The following is a 27,414-nucleotide window of genomic DNA, read 5'->3' as shown; positions in this document are numbered from 1 at the left end:
AAATCATCATGTATAAACATATCACATCCAGTTAGCTCAAAATACAACCATCATAAATCAGGATCATAAATCACATGCAATCATCATAAATCAAAATCATAGACTATGTGCATAACTAAAACTTAAACAAAATACTTATACTTATCTTTCAAATGGTTCTTTTCTTTTTCCTTTGTTCTTTATCCGTTCTGTACACATACTAAATTGGTTTCCAAACCCAGAAAGCACATAATTCCTTCTCTTCAATCATATACACATACACATACACACAGTGTACATCAGATGCATAAACCCACACACTGTGTACCAAAAAATGCATACACCTATACCCAATGTGCAACACAACACATACACCTACACCTAGTGTACACCACAATGAATACACATGCCATGATACAACCAGTACATAATACACGTAACACAATACCACATGTACAACATGTACACAACACCACCTCCACAACATGTACACAACACCATATTTACAACATGTACACAACACCACCTACACAACCAGTGCACAACACCACATGAACACAAAACCACCGACACAATGTGTACACAACACCACCTGCATAACATGTACACAACACCACATGCACACAACACAAGTACAACATGCACACAGCACCACTTGCACAACGTGTACACAATGTCGCATGTATACAACATGACGTACACAACACCATATGAACACAACACTACATGTACAACATTCACACAACACCAAATGTACAGCATGTGCACAATACCACATGTACACAACACCACATCCACAAAATGTACATAGTACCACATGTACATAACACATGTTGCAGAACATGTACACAATAACAATATTGCACATCCAGAGACCACACTATCTCTTCCAAGCAACCTTACTTCTAGTGTCTTTCCCACACCTTACTGCGTGCATCCATGATCCAAATTTCGGGTTTGTGGTTCTTTCTACTATCCATTCTTGTCCCAACATGCCATAGATCACACTTCTTTCATCAAGTTGATGTATCCTTAAATATTTCCTTCCAAGGCATAAGCATAGGCATAGTTATAAGCATATAATATGAAATTTTATCCACATTACACTAACCTCATAGATCTATCAAGGATAATCTTCCCACTTAATTCCTCATAAAACTAGGAAATTCTTCATGTCATTCCCCTACATAGGTAATCATTCCTCCATAAGAACGATCCCTAACGACCATGTCAGACAATTACATACATTCTGGATTTAAGACCTCTGTGGTTTATTATTTTCGACTTAGTCACCGAAGAATCCACAGTAAGAACCATTTTCTGCCAACGTTTCAAATCCCAATCGGGATCCATCATCAGGACAACTTGAATGCTTGATAGAAGAAGAGCTTATTTTAGGTTTAAATAGTAATGAGGAGAGAAAAGATGAATGTCGGCTCTCAATTTTTGATGAGAAGTTGGCTGTCTCAGATTAATTTATTTAATTAATTATTATTATTATTATTATTATTATTATTATTATATATATATATATATATATATATATATATATATATATATATATATATATATATATTTATATTATTTAATTTTTTTTTTTTTTTTAGAATTAATGATATTAAATTGATCAAAGTTGATGTTAATTTTAATTTTTTTTTAAATTGAATTAATATTTAATATTTGATCAATAATATTTATTAATATTGATATTAATTAAAATAATTATTATTATTTATCATAAATTAATATAATAATTAGTAGTAATAATTATAATCATCATAATTAAAAAAAAATTAATCTAGGAATATTGTATTAATTTTTATATTTATTATAATATATGTTTGGTAAAATTTTATTTATTTTAGAATAGGTTTTAGCTTAGTAAGGAAGTTAATAAATAATTGCTAATTGAAAATATTATTGTTATTAATAATTATTATTTATTAATCTAATAGTTAATAATAAAAATTAGAATTAATAATATTAAAAATGAACATAATTAGAATTGATTAAATTAATTCAAGAATAGTGTATTTAGAATAAAATTGAAACTATAATCCTAGCAAATTGCATTTAGAATTTAATAATTAATATTTATTTAATTATATATAATAAATATGTTAGTAATGATATTTATATTTTAATTTTTATTTAGAATAATTATCAAAATACTTTTGATAATATTAAAATTGGTTAAACTTATTATTAGAAAGAGTAAAAAATATAATAATTATTATTATTGTTATGCTAAAATAGAAATTTTAATATTTAAGAGACGAAGTAATTAATAAGGGTAATTAATAAATAGAATAATTAATTAATGATAATTAATTTTGTTAATAAATAGATTAATTAATTAATGATAATTAATTTTGTAAATGCTTAATAGTGAATTAATAATTATTACTATTATACCGGAAGGGGGTTAGTTTTTCTGATTAGGGGAAGCCAGCTTCCACTAATTTCCAAACCACTGTCTCTGTTGAGATTATGCGGGTGTTTGATAATTTCAAGAGCTTCTCTGATCTTTCGCTTATGGTGTTGCTCTTCCTTAGCGATAATAGAGGCGCTTTCCAAGCAGACATGGTGCTTAGTTTTTAACGAGTGTTTTGCCAAGGCAGAAGTACGAGATCTTTCATTCTTAATATCAGCTCCATGTTCCTTGAGTCTTGTCTGCAGGGAGCGACCTGTTTCACCAATGTAGCTTTTTCCACATGAGCAGTCAATTTTATAGACCCCTTTAAGTTGATGTCTGTCAATATTATCCTTGACAGATCTCATACCTTGCCTAATCGTTCTAGGGGTTGAGAATTGCGTGTTTATGTTTTTCCTTCTTAGGATTTTCGCAATCTTATCTGTAACTCCATGAATGAAAGGTAGAAAAACCCTACCACCCTCAGGTTGATCTCGGGCCTTAGGTTCATGAGATAGCATCTTTTTCTCGGCTTTCTGAATTGCTCTTTTAATCTCATTTTCTTTGTAGCCTATGCCTTTAAAGGTTGAGACTAAATGCTTCTTTTCTTGATCCAGATGATCAGCGTCAAAAATTCGAAGGGCCCTGATAGCAAGAGTGTTTAGAACACCAAGTTTCTGGGCTGGATGATGGTGGGAATCAGCGTGAAGGTAGTTTTCTGTATGGGTTGACTTCCTGAAGACTTTGTGCCCTATGGAGCCATCCTCCTTTCTCATGATGAGGATGTCTAAAAACGGGATGCTCATGTTTTCTTCAAGCTCCATGGTGAACTTTATTTCTGAAGAGATGGAATTTAGGTGAATAAAAAACTTGTCAAGCTCTCCTTTACCATGTGTCCACTTTATATTAGTATCATCGACGAATCGTTTCCACCATGCTGGTTTCAGAGGGTAAGATTCCAGGGCCTTCTTTTCAAAATATTCCATGTATAAGTTGGCCACGATTGGTGAAAGGGGGGATCCCATTGCCACTCCAGATGTCTGCTCATAATATGTTCCCTGGAAGGTGAAAACTGTTGATCGCAAGCAGATTTCAGCCAATCTTGCAGTCCTGGATCAGTAACCTCTTTTATAACCTGAATGGCTTCTTCAAGAGGAATCTTGGTGAATAAGGACACTACGTCAAAGCTAACAAGGATGTCATCACGCTCTATTTTCTCATTCTTGATGAGATTCACAAAGTCATGGGAGTCTTTGATGAAAGAATCAGTGTTTCCGACGAGGGGTTTGAGGATTCTTGCAACATACTTAGCGAGCTCATAGGTTGGGGATCCAATGAGCATTCTTGCAACATACTTAGTTGAGTTGTAATGCATCACTTCGACAAATTTGGTATCTCATAAAGCACTTAAGATGCCATTTTATCCATCACATTAGATGTATAGAGAGATTTACCAACTTCATCAAAGGGAGGAGTTGCAAGTATTCAAAAACCATTCTCAACAGCCTCCCATACATCAATACCTAAGGACATGATGTTGGTTTCCATCCTTATTTTCCAAAAAGAGAAATTTATGCCATCAAACTGAGAAGACATGCCTAAAGATTTGAGACTAGCCATGTTCCTTGTGATCAACCTTCTAGTGATTAAATTTATAAAAGGAACCTACTCTGATACCAATTATTAGAATAATGATCACAGTGATAAGGGGTGAATTAGTGTAACAACCAATTTAACCAATTTCAGAATTGATCATAATTGTGTACATAACGGTGCATCATTAAAGACCATCATCACATCAACATATGAAAATACTAGATGTATGTGGAAACCCTTGTAGGGGAAAATCACAAATATTTTATCTTATTTAATATGTAAGTACATCAATTTACAGGAACCAACCTACTCGTGGCACCAAATCCCAAAATAAATTTCCAGGCACCAACCTTCTTGAAGCGACAGCCCCAAAAAATATGAAAGCACCAATTTGTTGTAGGCCTCAACCTTATTGAGGCACCAACTTCTAGAACATGCAAGTACCAACTTGTTGTAGGCTCCAACTTGATTAAGGCACTAACCTTGGAAATATTCAAGTACCAACTTGTTGTAGGCTTCAATTTGATTGAGGCAGGTCAATCTCCTTCACTAAATCATAGTGGATCACTATTCAAAATATTTCAAACTGGATCATAATCTCAAAATAGTAAACACCTCTTCCAAATCAATCATACCAATGCAACATCAACCAATTCTTCAAACATCAATAGTAACCCATTCTTCATTTTTTGTATCAACACTAAACCTTTTCATATGTCCCAAAACATTTTGACAACAATGAAAGAAATACAACTTCTTTTCCTGAAAAAATTGTTTTCATGAACTTTCATGTCCCCTTGCATATCATAAGAAATTATAGCCATTTCCCCCTTTCAAAAATAAAATTGGCCCTCAAAATAACCCATAAAACATTATAAAAGTTAACAGTTCTACAAAATGCATCTTTTCGATCCATTGTCTACAAAATGCACCTCTTGGGCGCGTGTTGGAAAAAAATGCACACAATCGGTCTCTCAAAAATTTTGACATAATGCACACCCAAGGGAAAAATAAAAGCTTTGGTGAGCCCAATCAAACTTGAACTTGTGACCTCTTGTGGTGTAACAAGAGTCAATACCAACTCTGTTATGGTGTTCCTCATTTAAGCCATCTAAAAAAAATGGTTTAATCATAAGTTAAACCATACAACTAAGACCAAAGATAGAGACAAGATTCAACCTCACAACCGTCGAGTGCCAATCAATAGACCTCACAACCAAGTGTGACATTAAAGTGCCAAATAATAGACCTCGCGACCAAGTGTCGCACTAGAGTGGAAATCAATAGACCTCACTACCAGAGTGCCAACCATTAGACCTCTCAACTAAGTGTCACTTGAGAGTGCTAGCCAAAAAACCTCATGACCAAGTGCCACACCAAAGTGCTAACCAACAAACCTCGCGATCAAATACCACCACAAAGTGCCAACCAACATACCTTATGACTGGTGTCACACCATAGTGCCAATCAATAGACCTTGCAACCAGAGTTCCAACCAACAAACCTCACAATCAAGTGCCACCTGAGAGTGGCAACCAACATACCTTGTGATCAAGTGCCAAACCAGAGTGTTAATTGACGGACCTTGCGATCGAGTGCCACACCAGAGTGCTAACCAATAGACCTTGTGATTGTGTGCCACCTCGGAGTGCCAACCAACATACCTCATGACCGAGTGTCACACAAGAGTGTCAATCAATAGACCTCGCAACTAGAGGGCCACATTAGAGTGCCAACCATCATACCTCACAACCAAGTGCCACCATAGAGTGCCAACCAACATATCTCATGACAGAGTGCCACAACAAGGTGTTAGCCAAAATTGTGCCAAACACATTAGACCAAAACTACACCAACAATGTTACATAAACCATGTAACAACAACATCAATCCAAACTACGACAACCACGTCAAACTTTGTGCCAATCAAAACTACGTCAGGCCGCAATTGCACCAATCACCTTAGACCTTGTAACAATATTGTCAATCAAAATTGTGCCAACCACATTAGATCTCATGCCAATTAAAATTGTGCCAACCATGTTAGACCTTGTAATAACAATGTCGATAAAAATTGTGCCAACCATGTTAGACCACAACTATGCCAACCATGTTAGACCACAACTATGCCAACCATGTTATACCTCAACTACGCCAAACTCGACCTCATGACTTCCTGCTGCCCACGACTATAATTCCTTGTTCAAACCACGAGGGCATGTTTTCCACTTGTTACAAAACACATCACCAAACACACTTAACTCCATGCCATCATATCATGTATTTATAAACATGTGAGGCCAACATTGATATGGGTCCGACTTCTAGAAATTCCATATGACTATACTATGTGACCCAATGCTAGGGGTCCATAGTCAATTTTTTGCTAATGTCAGCATGATATCGCTAATGCCACATGGCACTCTCTAAGTGGTGCCATGTGTCACTTATATTTGGTCCTATTAGCCATCCAAAAAAACTGATTTTACATGACACATGGCACCTTGCCATGTTGCCATGTCATCCACCGTATTGCCACATCATCAATGATGTGTACATCCACATCATTTCCCATGTGCCAATGTGAGGTTGCCACTTGTCATTGTGTTGCCACTTTGTCCAATATGATGTCGCCACTTGTGCATCCACGTCGAAGGGCCATGTCATCAATCACCTGCAGTAAGGGGGTCCACTTGGGATCCAATTAAGGAGTTCACTTGACACTTACCATGTGCCATCATTTCACTGGTTGGAGAAGATCCAAGTGGAAGTCATGGTGGGGGAAGCAAGCTTCATTAAATGTCATGCAAGTTTGCAACAATCGTTAGATTTTCCGTAAAGTGCACAATGTTTATCTCATTAAACAATGCACATGTCCACATGCCAACTCTTGTTGATCACTCATAGATGCATGGACCCACCCTGACCATGAACAAACTTTAACAAATCTAGTGTTTTTTATCCTTTTTGCTAATGCCATTTTCAAACTAGCTTATCTTTTTATCTAGGAGGAATTTGACCAAATGTAATATACCATTGGAAAAGTCTCAAAAGACTATTCAACTACACCATCTATATCTTATCATAACTTCAACAAAAACTCAATGATCTTCTAACCATCTTTGACATCACCTATGTAAACTTTCAAGACATAGTACTTCCAAAACATCTTACTTTCTTTGACATTAACGATATGACATTAGTTATCATCAATAACAACACTATACCCAACAATTTCCTTCGTTGACATCAACAACATAACTTGAGTAATCAATTACAACACGAAATTCAACCATAAATTCATACAAGAGATTAAATAATATGGGAAATTCGAGAAACCTACTATTCTCAAAGCATAGCAAAATGAAGTCAGTGGTTGCCCATCCGCTGACTACGCATTAAACGAATCTCGTTGGTGCAATCAGTTGGAATTGATTGTCATGACTCAGCTGATGGTGATAACTCAACAAAAATTGGTAGGAATCTGATTCGATTCAATCTTCTTAATATCGACAGCCGCCCGAACAGGCTCCATAACATGTGATTAAAATAATTCCGTGCTGGGTACTCCATTTTCTCCAGCGGGAGCAGGTAGGTTGCCTGCCGTTTGCGTTTTTATTGCGTGGACTGTTCATGGAGGCATGGTATAATTATTTGAAGTTGTGGAATTTTTAGTGTTAAAGTTGTTCAATCATGACGCATGCAACATGTCTCTATACAACACAGTTGGGTGAGGAGACTGAGAATGTCAAAATTCTCACTTAGAAAAATCGTGCCACAGCAGAGCATCCCTAGTGGATGATGACACTAAATCTGTTACGCTGTAATGCACTAATTTTGATATCGATCATAAAATTTGACCATTTTAAAAGGGTAAATGTGTTGACTATGTAAGACTAAAGTTTTTTAATTGTGTAACGTGCTATGAAAAATTTGATGGCCAAAGAAATTGTTGAACGCTTTTAACAATAATAGACTTCATTAATTAATTGAAAATAATTGCAAACTTCACAAGTTGATCGTATGTTCACTCAATCCTTGTTAATTTTCTTTTAATATTCCTTCAATTAAATGCAAGATGATATATATCAAACGTTGACTCTCATCAACTTCTTTCTATATGCATCTCATTGATGTTGCCATCAACTTGGTAATATTAATAATATTAATTCTTAATTTAAGATCCGTTCTTATCAAAATAGCTTACTCAAATTTTTAATTTAAGGTTACATTTGTTCTGAAGTGTTTCCACTGTATTTTGACGTGGGTGATGGCTTGATTTTATAGTATAGCGAATGATTTCATTGTTTCATCTCTATCACAATATTCAACTTACACGAAATATGTTCACAAAATTTTCTAACAAAAATGTTACTTGTCAAACTTGCTTCATACAAAAACAAATCTTATTAACAAAAGATTATTCTCATAGTTTTTGATTATTTGTAAGTGGTGATATTTTCAGCTTCTTTGTAGGCTCTCATCCCTGCCATACCCATGGCACTCGATTTGTAATTCTACATTCACACCTAGCCACAAAATATTAGTTTCCCATACATAAAATCTTTCCAATAGCCATAAAATTTGTTTCAAAACCATTACACGGTCAGTCATTTAATCATGTTGATTTGCATACCAAAAAAATTAAAAAGGAAACATCATTACACTTCAAAATCATGTTCTATATTAGCACACTCATCTCAAGAAGATATTCATATGGCAATCAAACCTTTTTCTCCCAACAAATATGATTTGTTCAAGGTCGAGAGTTTCCATTTTCATTCGCTTTCTCATACAAGATTTAGGATTATACACTTCAAGTGTGCATAGAACAAAATGGATCTTTTCATTAATCTAATAGTCCCTCGAAGATTCTGCCGTTGTCAATGTCGTACATGTCTTATTCAAACCATCATTTATGAACTTATTTCAGGCCCTTAACCCAGGTTGAAGGATTCTTCATTGATCTCCTTAACCAACAAGATTGTCTCATTTTTAGAGCCATGCCCATAGCCTCACATGTGGATTAGATCTCATTCTCATAGGCTTCACAATTTCACAAGCCCAATTTCCTTACATAATTCATCATTATTTTCTCATTTTTAGAGTCATGCCCATAGCCTCACATGTGGACTAGATCTCATTCTCATAGGCTTCACAATTTCACAAGCTCAATTTCCTTACATAATTCATCGTTATTCTCTTTCACTGGTGAGAGTACTACTCGCTTATTTGACATCTATCCATTAGGGTAGCTCATACAAATTTCTAATATTTTATGAAACCTCATGCATTGGAAGCTCTCTTCCTTACATTCATCCCATACAAATATTCAATTGAAATTATTTCGTAAGTAATAAAAACTCAACCTGTAGGAATTATTATCTAATCCTTTCAATCTTAAAATCGTTGTAGTGTGGTTGATTTCCATACTATCATGGTGGTCATTACCATGCATATTCAAGTGATGGTTTTCCAAGGGGTTCATCTGGTTCCTTCTCTAGCCTTGTGTTCCCTTTTCATTTTCCTTAGGACTTTTTGAATGCCTAAAAGTACTTCCTTGCCTCCAATCCCACTTCAAACAAGTGGCTTCCCGAGACTAGTCTGCATCTTTTTCCTAATGCACAATGTCATGTACAAATTAGTTGTTATTCAATTTAATCTTAAACGTGTACTTTAACACTTCTATCAAGAATTAATGTAATCTAATTATCATTGTATAAATATTTATTTTAATATTTTAATTGTACATTCTTATATAAGGCACTTCACAATTTGGTCTTTTGAAAAGGAAAACATAACACACATAAGAAAAAGCATTTCAAGGGGAAACTCCGTTTTCTCAATCTTTTACACAACTTAGGGACTCCGCAAGCCAATGGTTCACATAAGCCCAATAAAGCTTCCTTTTGATGATTTGTAATTACACAAATCTATCCTCTTGATGTAGCTCTACATACAATTCAACAAAGGAAAATTTTCCAAGTTCATGTAGAACCCCAACATATTAAATATATGCAAACAATTTTTATTCAATATTTCTCAAAATCTTCAACAGGCTCATAAACCCAAATTACTTCTTGTAATAGCCCACCGATCACTCCCTCTTATCCTCATGTGCATACAATATGTTTCAATCTTAACTTATACCAATACCGATATATTTTTGGTATTAATCATTCAAGCATTTTTAGACCTTTATAATTTTACATTCCAACACTTTATGTTCATAACAAGATATCAGGAGGACATAAAGTCAAGGGTTTTCCATTTCCAATTCCTTTGCATAGCCTTGAATTACATGCAACCCTACTCCATTCTCTTTGAGTAGTTGTTATCAACTAAGATTTCCTTGCCTCCTAGTTATTACGTTCATCTTTTGTGGCTCTATTTCATCAATCAAATCCTTCCTTTAGTCATTTTATATGTGACCACATCAACATGCAACTTTCCTTAGATGAAATTATTAAGAAACTCTTCATATGATCTGAGTTTCATGAGTCAGTACCAACTTTATTAATTCAACTATGAGTCCATTCATTTCAGATTCATATTCACAAACCTGTATTCAACCATGCATTTAGACAATGCCCCAGTCATGCAAACTATCATGCTTGTGCACTACCTATATTTTTCTCATCACTCATGTACATCTATAAAATGTAATTCCAACCTGTCTTATGAAATATCATAGCTATTCAAGTGACATTTATCATAGACATAAACATAGAATTACATGTTGCTCTCTTTTATGTGGCAACAAATAGTAGGAATCGTGGAAATACCATCTCTTGATTTACTTGTCATTCATGCATTTGTATCATTGCTAATATTAAAATTTTACTGAGGTAACTCTTACCTCACTCCCTCTCAATGATGTGAGCATATCAAAACCATAATTTTATAGTTGATAGCAATTATCAGATGACATATAATCATCTAGTATCTCAATGAGAAGTCTCCCACTCCTCTTTACTAACCAATGGTTAAATAGTTCACATTCCATAACCCAGCCTCCACAAGGCTATATGTAGCATTCCCATTAGCTTCTCTAGCAATATATCCAACCTATTTCCTAGTTACATGTTCATCATCAACCATGGATAGTCATCATAATCATCTTATGACAACAAAGTTTTTTTATTCTTCATTTGTGCACGTCATATGTATTCTCAATCAACATTTACATGCTCCATGGCCCTATCTATATGAATTTAACATTTCATTATCGTCATTCATATCGGTGCATATGTGATTTATATATTCAATCCCTTGCATTTCAATCATGCCTATTATCATCATATATCAACCTTTAAAAATTTAGTAAAGCATAAAAATAGTAAGAGATAAGTTGAGAGATTCCCTATCAAGGTTTTGGTTGCTTCATTTTCCCATGTGCTTTTGCAATTATCGTTCAATTGGGATTTGATAATTCTATCCCAATATCTTAGAAAATATCTCTCACATGGGTCACAAGGACAATGGCATCTTTTCCAACAATCTCGGGTCTATGCAATCATTCTACTATACCCAAGGATATTAGTTCCCATGTTGTACAATCTTACTACTATATTTCCTTGTTGTCAAACTTTGGTTCCACTACACTGGAAATTTTGTTCCTATAGTCTATCCTTGGCACTTCAATCCACCTTTTGCTTCTATTTCCTGGCCCATATAAGTCCAATGTTGAACATTCATTTTAACATATTAATCTTTGTGGTGTATTTCTAGCCTTTGAGGCCCAGTATTTGATCCAAAACTCTAATCATTTTACACTTTTTCTTGAGCTCATTTATTCCAAGTGTTAAACCTTTAGCTTGAATACCATATGTAACACACCCAACCTTTCATACTATATTAAAGTTATAGGGGTTTATCGAGACCCTACATTTAAGGTTAATTATGAATATAGTGTTAGTGTAAATTCATCTTTTTCAAATCCCTCAAACTTGATTCTCATACTACCAACATCTTATGCTCATTGATAGATTTCCAACAATATAAAAATCATTCAAAACAGAGTTATGGATAACAAGTTATGACACCTTAAAAAACATTATCTTTAGGCCACCTTAGTTTCCATGCTACCACATGCCCTTGCCTTGTTGAACCATGTGGTGGACCATGCCAACTCAACATATATAACATTGGGCTCCATCCCAAACTCTCAACGATGAAAAATCCTGAGCTTGAATTTCCCAACTTGACATTATGTCGTTCATTGACGTTCTTCGACTAAATCAATTTCCATCTATCTATCAACCCTACAAACATACCTGAAGTTGAAATCACATAGGATTTTCCCATATCTAACTCTCGATAGGCCAACAAGCCACATACCTGATAGGCCAATGGCTAACAAATTGACATATGATCTAGAAAAAGGTGGATGGCTCAATATTTCTTAGCATCTAACAGAACTTCTGAAACTTCTAATAGGTGATGTCTTATTGGTTTTTGTTAGGGTCGAGGCCCTACTCCAATACTAACTTCATATAACTCCCAACACTTGATATGTGAATCACCCAATAGCCACAAAAATGTCATTGTGACTACCACTTTGATGCCATATCCATTCCACATGCCTGATACATCATGACCACGAAAAAGGTTGACACATCATACTCTATATCGGGTTTCAGGGATGTCAAGGAGATTATTTGTTGCATGGAGATAATTTTTCCCAACATCTCAATGCTTGGCAGCCTGATGGCCCTTTGTAGGTAAGCTCTTAGTCACAACACTTATCAGCCAAGTGATTGAGGACTAGAATGGAACACTCCCAACCTCTTCCATCATGGAAATATGACTCTTGATTATTTCAATGCTCCAGCCCTTTGATATCTCGACTGCAGTGGCCAGAGGGCTCGATATCCCAACAACTTGACACTTAAGCCTTCAATAAACTGATAGCCCCGCATCTCCGCTAGATCATGGTCAAGACTACTATGGATCATTTTACCAAGGGCTGGGCTAATAAGTACATACCCAAAATTTCCAACCTCCCCTACGAAGTTTCTAAAATACATAAATGGTAGTCATCGAAATTTATATTCCCTGATGGGATTTCTACCTAATTCGTGGTCTAAGAATTGCTTCTAACGAGGCCATAACTCATCTTCTAGAATTATAAAGACTTCAAGATATTAACCATCCTATAAAGGAAATTCAAGAACATTTATTTAAGTCAAATATTTATCAGAACATGACAAGAAGGTGGCCTATGGAAAAAATACTTAAATTTACTTAGCCGAAAGGGACTTTTTCTTACTCCCTTTTGGGATGTAACTACACACTTAAGACTTCTCTCTCTCACACACACAAGAAACTAGTACTTTGGTTTATCTCATGAAGGAATAAGTTCCTTTAGACAAATAAGTAACCTCAATTCCTTTCTCTCAATAGGGATATAGTCACTATTGCTCCATCCCATTCCTAGTCTAGGCAAGACCAAATATTGTAACAAAATACAAGAAGGGGATTAGACCCCAAATTTACATTATATCACATTTAAAATCATACCTCTCACCTTATTTATGGATGGAAAGCGTCAAGGTGCATCTTCATACACACAACTCATTTACAAGGAAAAAATATCAACTAGAATCTGAACCAAATATACATTTACTCATATCATTGTTGCAACATGCACAACAATTCAACATAGTCATATTCAAGTAATAATACATAACAGTATCATTTCTTACTCACTTTTGATATGTTCACAATCATCTGCCAAGATATCATTGCAAGAAAAAATAATAACAAATATAACAATATTCACAAACCTTGAATAAATATGTCATTCATCCATAGAAGCTAAATACACTTACCTAGTGCACTCAACTTATTGAAAACTAGAGGGTGATCAACTGTCTACCCAACATTAGGCTTAACTACTTAGTAGTCTTTTTTGCAGTTGGCCACCCCAAAGATTTATTTAATGCCTTAGGAAAAGCTTCATTCAGGGTCAGTCAAGGTTGTAATCAAGTAGTAAATGTGAAGCTCATTCTCCTTTAGTTTCAGGATTCAGGAATCAAACTTCAATGGTTGAGTCAAGGCCTCTTAACATAACAAGTATTGTCATACAAGGAAATAATAACAAAAAATATAGCCCTTCATTGTTGTAATAGTCCCTTATCATTTCCCTTCTCTAGTGCCTCACATGCCTCAGTTAAACAAATTCTCATAAATTCCTCTAGGTCGCCAAAATCAAATGAAGGATTATCACTAATTTTTTAACCAGTTTCACTCCATAAATCACTTCTACACTAAGAGGTTATGACTTAAAAGATTTATGTCACATGTTGTTTATCTTCACATCCCTTACACATGCATGGATTGATTTTTTTTCTCATAGTTCACAACTCGCACTTCTCCCCAGTATGTAATCCTTAGGTGTTCTTTCTCTCTCCATCTATGTTTTTCTTTGAAACATTTCCTATCTTGTTTCTTTTTCCTCTCCACAAGTATTTCTTCCCATGTGAGATTTCAAGGTCATCCTCGTGTTATGATTCAACTCATCGAAGAGTTTAGAGTGGGATATATCCCATACCTTGGGTAGTCGAGTACACTCTTCTCCACTGCTCATAACTACTCGTAATTAATAACCCAACTACTAAATCAAGAAGAAAATGAAACAATTAAATTCAACAAAAGTAGGAAATTTTCCAATCCCTTCATGGATTTCCCTCAATGAAGCTACTCTCCCGAGTATTGATATCTATGTAAGATGTCATCTCCTCAAGTTTATAGCAATATATAAATTATAGGAAAATTGACCACATAATACAATCTCAGACAATATTTATGCTAGTCATCCGATATTAACAGTGTTAATTACATTTACAAAATTTGGGGCTTGAAATGGGATGTTACACACACATAGGGAGAGATGGGAAAAGGAAGAGAGAGAGGGGGGGTGGATGGGGGAAGGAAGAGGGAGAGAGAGACAGGGAAAGGAAGAGAGGTATAAAGAAGGAAGCATAGGGGGAGAGAGAGAGTAGTGGGACATACACATGGGAGGAAGAGAGAGATGGGGAAAGGAAGAGAGAAAGATGAGAGGATAGGGAAGAGAGGGAGATAAAAAGAGGAAGACATAGAGATAGAGTGAGGGGATGGAGACAAAAGGGAGAAGAGGGGGGAGAGTGAAGAAATCTTGAATAAATTGTATATGCATTGACAATAGCAATATTTTCCAAAACATTACTTTAGCATCCATAATTAAGAATTAAGCTCTACGGTTATGTTTAGTGGAGAAGATTTAAAGTACACATTCAATAATCCAAGATGGATCTAAACCAATGAATGGTTATAATACTAAGAACCCATAAGATAAATTTAACAATTAAATAATGTTATCTAACCCATGTAATAGAAAATGAAAATATAAAGTAATGAATGAGACAAAAAAAAAAACAAAGAATTATATGAAATAGGAAAAATAGAATGAGAGAGAAGGTTGAGGAATGGAAAATTGGAAGAGTCATGGATGTTTACCTTCTTCTCAGTCTTATAATTATCCATTTCTTTCATTAATTTACATTCTAAATGGGATTTTTCGTTCATCAAGAAAGGAAGATATGTAGATAGCTAAGAAAAACATTATATCAAATATTGTCAAAATGGAAAAACTGAGCCGCATTTGAAGTTTGGTTTCCCTTGATAAATGCATTCCTCATGATGTGTTAATTTTAATGTGCTTACTTCATTTGTGGTGTATTTTTGACTAACTCTAGTTAATAGAATGACATTTTGTTAGAAATTAATTTTCCTTAAGTTGCTTCATGGTCACAACAACTAGCTACCTTAGTTTTATAAATTTAGTTGAGTTAAAGAAAATCAAAGGGTATAAATCACGTACAACTATAAATCTGTTGGCCATGGTTTCCAAAGATTTGAATTCGGGCACCTAAATTTAGGAATTCCTACTCTGAATATCATTGGAGTGGCCATTTGTTGTTTGAATACCATTGACATCCCCAAGCCAATTTGCACCTTGAGTATTCTAGTCTGTTGAGGAAATATGCTCTAAATTATATTTAAGAAGTATGCATGTTGACTTGGAGAGAAGTTTCAGACTATATAGGATCTAGAAAAGTCATATGTGTTAAAAATAGTTTTTTCATCGACGTCAAAGATAAGGGGAGAATAATTATGTCCAAGATAAAGATTGGAAAATGAAGATTTTTGGAAATATCATTTTTGGACTTTTGATGCCCCATTTCGATAACCTCTATTAGAAATAATTTTTAAACCAATTATCTAACTCAAATGGGAAAATAGGATATATGGTTGTGTTGACGGTGCTAGACCCACCAACATGTCAGGGGATCTCCCCGATAAGAAGTAACATATAGACATCAGACCGTTTGGTGTAGGAGTCCCAGCAGTGGGTCATACGGTAATGCCTTGACCACGGTTTCACACAAAGGCAAGTAAGATGTCCCTGTTGGTAGCACACGGCTTGGAAGGGAAAACATGAGCAAAGATGCATCACAAAATGGAAAGCAAGTTAGTGAGCAATCCAAAGTGATGGTTAAACCAATAACACATTTCAGAAAGATTCATACGTACTTATACAGAATAGTCCATACATGCATGCATAAGCAAACCAATACATATATCATTTAGAGTAAACCAGATAGCATAGAATACAATACAACATATGCATGAAACGTGTTGGCTCTGTTATATTAAGAAGTGTAAGTTCCAGTCATACAATACATCCATGTCCAACCACTAGTTCCAATAGTGGAACATTACAACCACAACCGCCTACTCTTCCAAAGAGATATACAAGCTCTACGCAATGGAGAAGCCAAGGCGCATTACAATATTGTCCAAGCTCTCTCTAAGATAGTCTTATCGGAAGCTTGGTTGACCAAAAGCCTTTACAATGAGTTATGAGGGACTCTTTATAGCAAAGGGTGGGGTGACCCTTGACATTCCCCTTTGTGGTAGTTCATCTACCCTCATGACTCTTCATCTACTCTATGACTATTACATCCAACTATCGACACTTGAACTTACACTTGATAAGACATTACATTACAATGCACATGTACCCATATGAGACAAAATGGCTTGAGAAAGCCATGCAAGACATCACTATGACTCGGCCAACCGTGGGAAGTACAACTCTTCAACATCCTTGCGATGATCAACAATAGTGAACTGATGCCAAGATCGGTAGTCTGCGATGGTGTCTGTGTACTCCAAGGTGACATCTTTCTGGAACTTGACTCTTGCCTCCATAGCATCCAGGTACATTGCTCGAGCTCCTCTGTCCAACTCGTTTGAAAGCATGCACATCATTTTCTTCAGCACATCGTTTGAATCGTACTTGTGCATGGTGTCTGCACTGATTGACAAGTTTGGGCTGGTGGTTATGCACATTAACTAATTGAAGTACGATTCAAGCTCTAGTTGGACCTATGCCCTTTTCTTCGCCTAGGTGAGAGTCCCAATAGATGGGATCACGTGTGCATGCACCACAACATCCATACTCTTGAATACATGTGCATGGGAAGCCTATAGACTAGTGATGAGTTGCGGGAGCTCTTCATAGTTCCGAATCTGACTCCAGATGCGTGCCTTCAACTCGACTGCTCTGGGCTTCATCATCTTAGGCAAGTGAAGTGGGGCTCCCTTGTATCTCATCATCCATGTTTGCATGTAATCAATAACAACATGCATGTTCGACAAGATATGTGCTCTTCTAGCACATCATTGCTGCCATCCGTTGAGATGGACGACTGCCTTATGCATGGTACCAAACTTGGAATACAATGCCCGCATGACTGTGTCAAGGGACAATACTTCATCTAGTATTTCCTTCTTCAATTCTTCTCAGGCAGATGCTGTAACCAATTCTCCTCCTTGCTTGGCCATTTGTAGCTCCTTAGCCATTTGCTCATTCTCAGCTATCAAAAAGCGAACACTCAAGCTAGTGGCTTCGACATATGCTCTGGTAGCATCAGCCAATGTTGTTGGATGTTTGCACACGTCATACACAATCACTCGTTCCTCATACTGCGCAAGAGATGTATGATCTTCCGTAGTTGACACTCTATGAGATTGCACAACTCTATGTTGAGATTCATCGAATGAGATGTTGTGCATCTCTCCTTTCGGCTGATCTCTAGGGATTTTAGTGTCTCCTTAGTCGTTGGGGACTTGCTCTTCTTTTGGATGCGGTGAAGTTGGTGGATCGACCTCTTGGTGGTGACACATGAGGTCGATGTCTTTCTCTAACTACTGCCACTCCATATCTGTATCCATTTGTTCAAGTGCTCGCTCTATCTCCTGAGTGAAGCCCTTCTCCTACGATGGTTCACCCTATTTTCCCGACGCCAGCTGTTCTGATAATTCCACTACCTATACGAGCGTTGTTTCATCCATCTACACAAGTTGCACCCCCTGTTATACCTATTCTTGTTGTGCCTCCTTCTCCTTTCTGTGCAGCTCTCATTTCTTCTAGAGTTGCTCATTCAACTCATGCAACTCCTTCTCTATTTCCTCCATTCTCCATTTCTCTCTCTGCCTTTGCACATTTTTCTTATCATGTTGTTGCCTCTTCGCCTCTGTAGCCATAGTTGCTTTCTCCATAGGTGGATCTGCTCGGAACTTGCATCTTTTCTCTTCCTCCATGTGATCGACAATCTTCCTCTTATCGTTGTCACACACTGGTATGTTCACCTCTGCTACTGTTGCTACTTCTGGTGCTATCCAAGACCCTGCTTCATGTTTCTTCGCTAACCATTCCACAAGGAAGCCGACCAGTTCATTGAGTCTGGAGGAGTTGTAACAATATCTCCATGGGTCCTCCTCTACACAATGACATGCCCTGTGGATCCAGTTGAACTATACTCTCATGCAGTGATCTTTGACAAGACAATGTGGGTCATATGGATTGTAGCTTCGGAGGTCGAATGGATACTTCTTCATCTGCTCCGCTTCGACATCCACATGCTTGAAACTCTGAATCTTGTATAACCCAATGTGTAGAGGAAGGGCGGGCCAAGGTGCCTTCTTCTTCCAGTGTAGCCTAGCTATCAATCCTGCCGAGATGTGATATGCTACTTCCTGCATGACGAGTATGTCCAAGGCAAACTTCAGTAGAACATGTGGAGGCTTCTCCGCGTTGTACATCCGTATGAAGGTGTCAGATGGTGAGGCATACCAATTAGCTATGTCTATCAGTGCCTCCATTGTTGCCCTCGACACGAAGGGTGGATATTGTTCGAATATCATCAAGTAAACCAGGGCGACAAAATGATTGGACAACCGTGTGATAACTCCTCTGAAGCTGCATTCGAACAACATCTTACAATAAGTGTTCATGGCAGTCTCTGCCGATGTCCATGCCCACTTCAAGCCCGGGAACTCCTGTCAAGCACAGATTGCATCCAAGATGTAGGAGGACATGTAGCTCTCTTCTTGCATACCTTTGGGCAGCTGTCGAGCCCTTGTTACCTGTTCCTTTAGTTGATGAGCCAACATGCCAGACCAATTACATGCTTTACCCTCTCTGGCCAGTTGGTCCAGCGCAATCACCCAACTCTATGGGAAGGTTTCCATGATTTCTTTGCCATAAATTTGACATGCAAATATGACCAACGATTAATACGCCTTTCGCAGTATCTTCGTCTTGTAGACTTGGCTAGACTGCCCGGGATGGGGGTGCTAGTGGAACTTGGAAGGTGTGTGACTACATAGAAGGGGGTGACCAGATTGCTCGAGGGACTGTGTAGCAGAGAAGGGAAGGTTGGGGATGGATTTGTTTTGGTCATTAGCATTACCAGATGGAATCAAATGCACATTGGGATTGTTCCCTAGAACAATGAGTCGGTGATTGTTCATAGAAAGGACAAGTGGCGCAGGATTATAACGCTAGATATTGGATGCAAATTTGACTTTTACAGTGGATTCTGGACTTCCTGGGAAGGAGGTGAATCCTGGTATTACTTTGAGGGTGGAGGTGTGAGCCTTTTAATTCCCATGTTATGGATGCAAGCATCATATCCTTTTATTTGTTGGTTAAGAAAATATACATATGTTTATATGTGTATATCCTTGTAAATATTGTATCGAGTTGGTTTATAAAGCTCCATAGATAGTATGGTTATTTGTTGGTTGAAGCAAATGTGTATAAGTATATGTGGATTGTGAATACCGTAATGAGTTGTGCTATAAATCTCTAGTAAACGGCATGCTTGTCATATTTTAGCGGATGGTCATTGTAAATACTACAACAATCTATGTTATAAAGCTCAATGGGCAGTATGTTTTGTTTTTAGTGGTCTTGTTGGTTATAGGTGTCATTGAACACCGAGGACGGTGTTCCCCCAAAGGAGAGGGTTCTGTAACAACCCTGGTGAAAATTCCATGTAAAAATATATATAAGGCCATGGTGATGGGACACATATTCCAAGCCGAATTATGGGAAAAACATCCTAGTGGGTGTTCATTTGGTTTATTATGGCTAAGGAAATTGTCAAAGGTAATGAAAAATGTTTTGGAAAGGCATGAGGCATTTTTGGCACATTTCTTTATGAAAATAATGAAAATTAGGAGAAAAGGAAGGTGAAAGGTCACAAGTTGCATGTGAGCAGGAAATTGAAGGAAAATAATGGAAAATGAGGAAAATAGAGGCCTCATCGATAAAAAGGCTTCTGAGGATCAGTGGGTAGGCTTTGTCAATGTAAGCTTGGTCAGTTCAGTTTTGGAGCTCTCTCTCTCTCTCTCTTCTCTCTCTCTTCTCTCTCTCATACTCTTGGATACTTAGATTTTCCTTGGAGCACTCTTGGAGAGTGTGGCATTCTTGGAGTTTTGGAGCAAGAAGGTAAATGAAGAGCAGAAAAGCGCAAGAGGACATCGGGATAAACAACTATATTGGGTTTTTCTTGCAGGTAATAAGTTGTATGTATGTTTTCCTCACTAGTTTTGGCATGAATGGCATATGCATGAGGTTTGTTGATTGTGATCTATCATGGGCATGGAGGATGGTCAAGATTGGCATAGGATTTCCTAGCCTTACCGTTTCCTGGATAGCCATAGAGATTGTGGGTTTATTTTCATTGTCTTTTTTTGGTTGGTTCTCATGTTTCCTTAGCTTGTGTTGAGTTATTTATCCTGGAGCCTTGGTTAGACAAACACTCTAAAGCCTTCTAACAACTTGGGTTGAGTTACTAGTCTCGTAGCCTTGGTTGGAAAAATGCTCTTGAGCCCTTGGTGGGTTGAGTTACTAGTCCTGGAGCCTTGGTTGGACAAACACTCTGGAGCCTGCTAGAATTTATGGGTTGAGTTACTAGTCCTGGAGCCTTGTTTGGACAAATGCTTGGGAGCCCTGGAAGGCTTGGATAGAGATCGATCGGATGATGGTTTTGTGATGTCCGACCATGAGGTGGAATCACTATTTCATGGGTTGAGGTGGATGGACTCTGGAATCCCTTGATGGTTTTGGATTGATGTGTTTAATAAGATCCCACATTCATGCTTGGAACATGGCACGGGGGTGAATGGCTAAAGAGATATTTGGCTCAGCCATTCTACGGTCAAGTGGAACGTGGAAGTACCATCCCGAGTTTGAATTTTGCATCATTAATATGAGGTTATTTATCCTTTTATTTCTATGAGTGTTATATTGGTTTATTAGTGGATCATATGGTTATGATTTCATTGGTATTTTTGTTGCTATTATGTTGGTATCTATGATTGGCCCTCATCATTTTTTTACTTTTATATTAATGAACAATGTATCTATGGCCTAATGGATGAAACTGAAACTAAAGTGACAAGGAAACAATTCCTCATAATGAATCTCAGATAAGTATGAGACCCCTATGCTTATATCTGTTATTTAAACCTGTAGATTACATATTCGTGATATATTTGACGAAATTCCTATCATGGCTAGTAGGGGTCCAATCAAGATCTCATTAAAGTGATTGCATTTATACTCTCATTTCCTTGTTATTATACTGTTCTGAAAATGTGATTCATCTCTGGGCCTGAAAAAATGGCTCAAGTCCCGAGCACGCTGGCACAAGGCTGACAAAAAGAGTCCCTTTACGCTGGCTTGTGGGCCTGTGAGAGCGTCCAGAGGTCAAGTGATCCAAAATATCAGTGGGTCCCAATGGTTGGTTGGCAGAAAGGTTGGATTGGTTTGTGAGGGTCCTAATGCTGATGTTGAATGTCTGTATGGTGTGTTTCCATCAGTTCAACTTCCTTAACATGACTTATGAGGTCAAATAATATCATAATGGCCTCTCGTTGCATGTTTCCCCTGGTTTATCAGTTGCTTGGGTAGATGTGGGAGGAGGGCGTTACAAGTCTCAAGGGCTATGATCTAGACTTAAAAACCACATAGATCTTCTTTAATGAATCTTTGGTCTTAATTCGGTATATGGGTACCATAAGAGATATTTCTCACCACATATGGGAGTTAGTGTCTATGTTATGATTAGGAGAGGAAAGCAAGGGCCTTAATCCCTAAATTAATCTTTCTCATGCTCAATTTCCATGAACAAGACCTCTAGTTGGGAATATGGGCATTTAGTATGTTTTACATAATAAGAATGGGTCTCATGGCCTTTACTATGGCCAAGGAAGGAAATTTTATAAAAGGGACTTAAGTCCTAAATAATTAGTGGCCATTAAAAAGGCTTCAAACCACCACATTAATTATATTCTCTAAGGGATATTATTTGGCCTCTAGGAGGGATGTGTCTTCCATTCAAAGGTTTTTCACACCATGATTGGGTCTTAGAGCCTCATAATTGGACCTTAATGAAATTAGGGGGTTTTAAAATCACATATGATGCTTACAACTACAGGCTTGGTCAAAATAGGAACATAAGGGGCTTAGTCCTTAATTGAATATTTGATGATTAAGATTTGTGAATTAGTTCTCAAAGAACCACACATGGCCTCAATAAGGGATCTTAGGCCTCTATGGGGGATCTTTAATGTCATTAGTATGTTTTACATAATAATAATTATGCATATTAGGCTTGTACCATGGAAAAGGAATGAAAACAATGGCCTCAAGACCAAAATGAAACTTCTTTGGCTTGCACTGCATGAAAAAGACCATAAAGAACAATATAAATCCTATTTGAGGGATTTTAGGCCTCCATCTAGGATAAGGGTTCCATTATGAGGTTTTACACATCATATATGGGAGTTAGGGCTTATATCTTGGCCAAGGAATGAAAAAGGGCATTAGGCCTAAAACAATTCTTTCTCAAGTTTAATGTCCATGAAAAAAATATTAGAATGGGATTATGAGCACAATTAATATGTTTTACATAATAAGAATGGGTTTTATGGCCTTTATGATGGATAGGGAAGGAAAATAAGATCATTAGTCCCTAAACAAAATTTCTCTAGTAGTTCAGTGGACATGAATAAGGCCTCAAACCACCACACATATCCTATCTAAGATATATCTAGCCTTCAGGTGTGTTATGGGTGTTATTTTAAGGTTTTGTGTGCCATAGTTGGGTTTTAGGGCCTCTAAGTTTGGCCTCAATATCATTACTTGGGGTCTTAATCACGGTAAAATAAGAATCATAAGGTGCTTGGGTCCTATTTGAATCTTCCCATGATCAATCTTCTTGAACCAGTATTTGAATTACATCTCTCTTTGTTGTCCCTCCTTTCAAAGAGAGTATAAAACTATTATATATTGTAAACATGTACTCTGTATGTATAAAATTGTTATAATTTTAGCATTATATATGGATTCATGGACCCCTTTAAGGGGGTCATTGAATCCATCTACCTAAATAATTTTAACATTGCAGGTGGATTTGGAGACCCACTTAAAGGGGTCTCTAAATTTTAACACTACAGATAGACTCAGAGACCCCTTTTTCTCTAAATTTTAACACTACAGATGGATTCAAAGACCCCTGTAGTGAAATGTAACACTTCATTAAAAAAATTACATTTTTCCATTTTTAGAGTGACATAATTAAAATTACTAACATAAATGAGTAATTCATATACTTTTTGTACTTGTTATTTGGTCATATTTTTAATCTTGGACTATAGTAGTCATTTATGTTAATCATTATTAATTTTATCACTTATTATCTAGTCATATATTTTAGTCCTGGACTAAATTAGTCAATTAAGTTAGTCGATTTTACTTTGGTCACTTATTATCTACTCATATATTTTATCCCTAGACTAAAATAGTCATTTAAGTTATTCATTTTAGTTCAATCACTCAAAATTGCTCAAATTTAGTAGTAATTCACTTGAAATAATTGTAGTGACTAACTGTTTTAGTCACCTAGTCACTAATTTCATAATTTTCTACTAGTGCTCCTTTATCCTCTTTGTTTCTTCTAGTTCAATTTTGAGAGAGATGATAGAATTTGGATCATGCTGTTTACCTTCATATTCTTGTAGTTGATGTTCTAGTTGATCTACCTTTTATCTTATAGATTTTCTTTCTTCTAAGGAACTTTTGAATTCTCATTCAAAGTCTACTTCTACTTCAATCTCTTCTTCAACTATGAACAATATCTCTCCTCTTTCATCATTAGACACAACTTCATTGCTTTCATAATCATTGTCTTCTTGTAAAAAATCTGTGTAGGTTAACCCGATAATGCAATATAAATCAAAGCAGAAAACTATAACCTACTTCTACTATCAATTTTCGGAAGCTTAAAGATCTAGCTGAACAATATAACTAGAAGAAGAAGAATCAATCGCACAATACACATGAAAATACTATGGGGAAAGCCTCAGCTAAAAACCCCACACTATTGTATTATCATACATGGTGGAAATACATAGGAATTATACAAAGCCTTAGCTCTCACAGCTAGCCAGCTCTCAATACAATCCTCACAGATGCTCACAGGCAATCTTGGCTTCTCTCCAGCCTTCCTCTCTGCCCTCCAAACTCCTATTTCCTTGCGTTGTTCCTATGGGATGATTCTCCTGTTACCAAGTTGATGATCTCTTCCAAAACTGCGCAATCCTCAAGGATAAATCCTTGACTTCATGCATGATTTTTCTCCATGAGAAAACACATGCAACTCATAGTACACTGTCCTTGAACATTTATCTCAACTGGGTCTTTCTCAAAATAGACATGCATGAATTTCTGATGAGGGAATCTTCAATTAACTGGAGTAGCACTAGTTGAGTGCATTAATGCATCAACTGACTGTTAACTCACTATTAGTTCCTCAAATAATTTGGAACTAATTTAACTAGACTTAATTCAGTAAACTGAGTTAACTAATTACAACTCAAATGTAACTCAATCTTATCTCCTTAATTTAAGGGATAACTCTTGCATGACTTCAGAAAGACAACTAACTTGAATTTCTCCAACTAATTAATTTAAAATAAATTAATTAATTATTTCCAAGTAGCTGTTAAGACTAAATTTGATTTTAATTCACAATTTAATTCAAGGACAAATTAAATTGGAATATTCTTGTTGCCATATTTCAACACTCCCTCTCAACAAGAAAGGGATTATCTGCCACCCTGATCCTGTCTCTATGGAACTCGAATTTACACTTTGACAATGCCTTTGTCAAAATGTTAGCATCTTGCTCCTCTATCAAAATATACTGCAGCAACATGATCCTCTCGACCTGTGAAAGGCCACGGGCAACAAACCTTGCCTTATGCTTCTCCACACTACCATCAACAACTTGCTTTACCTTGTAAAGCCAGCGGGAACTCACAACTGACTTGTTCTCTGGTCTCGAAACAATGTCCCAAATAATGTTACAAACTATGGAGTCATAATCCTCTACCATAGCATCAACCCAAATCGGCTGTTGCACTGCTTCCTCAAAGGAAGATGGCTCAGTCTCAATACATTCCCCAGCAAGGGCCATGTATCTAGTGTACCTCTCAGGTGACCTCCTTTGTCTGCACTGAGAAGATATTCTCTCTCACATCCTCCAACAATCTGTCAGCTTCTCTTATGTGCTTCCATCCATCTCTGGAAGACTCTACTTGAGTGGATGTCTCCACTCCTGGAACCTCTGCATGCAGCTACTCCACATCAGTCTGAGGCTCCTCCTCCTTAGGAACTAACAGTTCCTCCATAGCCTGTATTTGGAGCTCCCTCTCAAGGGAAACTCGCATGGCCTTCTACTCATAAAACTTGAGATCTCTGTGAACCACTATCCTCTGACTGGTAGGCAAGTACACCTGATAATTTTGAGGTGTATAACTGTACCCCAAAAATATCCCCAACTTTGTTGTCGGCTCAAGCTTCTTCCGTGCATCCTTTATCACATGGCAAAATACCAATGAGCCAAAGATCCTGAAGTGACCCACATTTGGTCTCTTACCGGGGAAAGCTTCCTCTAGTGTCTTCATCCCAAGTATGCGATGCGGACTTCTATTCTACAAATAGACCGTTGTGTTGCATGCATCAGCCCACAAGTGATGTGGTAGGCCTTGTTGGAAATAATACTGAGAGGGGGGGTGAATTAGTATTATCAAGTTCTTTTAATAAATCTTCCTTATTTATACTTTGAATTATTTTTGCATATCAGTACCATAAAATAATGATCATGAACAAGAAAAATAGATAGTCACACCAAAGAACACCAGATATAAGGTGGAAACCCAATGTGGGTGAAAACCACCTGCTGCAACATGTCTCTATCTTCTTTCAAATTAGAAACTCCTTTTACAATGGTTTTGTACTGGTGCAGTCCTTTACCAGTACGTAGGCTGCAACCTGCAGAGAGCTACAACTCTCTCTCGTTTTCCAGTCTCTCCTGGAAGGGAGCTACAACCCCCTACTTCTTTTCTTTCAAGGACCACTTTTCATAAATTTTCAAACTGGATCCAAGAATATCAAATAATCATCAAGTACATGCAAATTACCCAAACTCCTTATACAATCAACCAAGAGTCACCCAACTTCTCAGAATGCTGTAAACAGAAAGACAGTACCAGAAATATAAACCCAGAACTCTGCAGCAATAGATAAAAGATAATCAACAAATGTTTTTAAGACAGATCCGCAGTTTTTCTTTATCTGGCCTGCGTGGCTCCGCACTTCACCTTCTGCTCCCCTGCGTATACCCGCAGAGAGCCTTCTGCTGCACTGCGTATCTACGCACCTGCACCTTCTGTCGCGCCGCGTACATATACTGTAGCTACGCACCTGCGGCTTCTGTCGCGCCACGTATATATCCTGTAGCTACGCACCTGCGGCTTCTATTGCGCTGCGTATCTTTACTGTGCCTACGCACCTGAACCTTCTATCGCGCTGCGTACCCACGCACTGCGCCTTCTTCTGCTGTGCGTACCCCACGCACTGCGCCTTCTTCTGCTGTGCGTACCCACGCACTTGCACTGTTAGTCACCTGCGTACCTCTGATTAGGGCCAAATTGGCAGTCCTCCAGTGTGCCACAGATAG

The sequence above is a fragment of the Pinus tabuliformis genome, chromosome X (genome assembly GCF_031772625.1).
Source record: "Pinus tabuliformis cultivar Carrire ecotype Pingquan chromosome X, CPIR1, whole genome shotgun sequence".
Taxonomy (NCBI): domain Eukaryota; kingdom Viridiplantae; phylum Streptophyta; class Pinopsida; order Pinales; family Pinaceae; genus Pinus; species Pinus tabuliformis.
Note: the sequence above shows the minus strand (reverse complement) of the source record.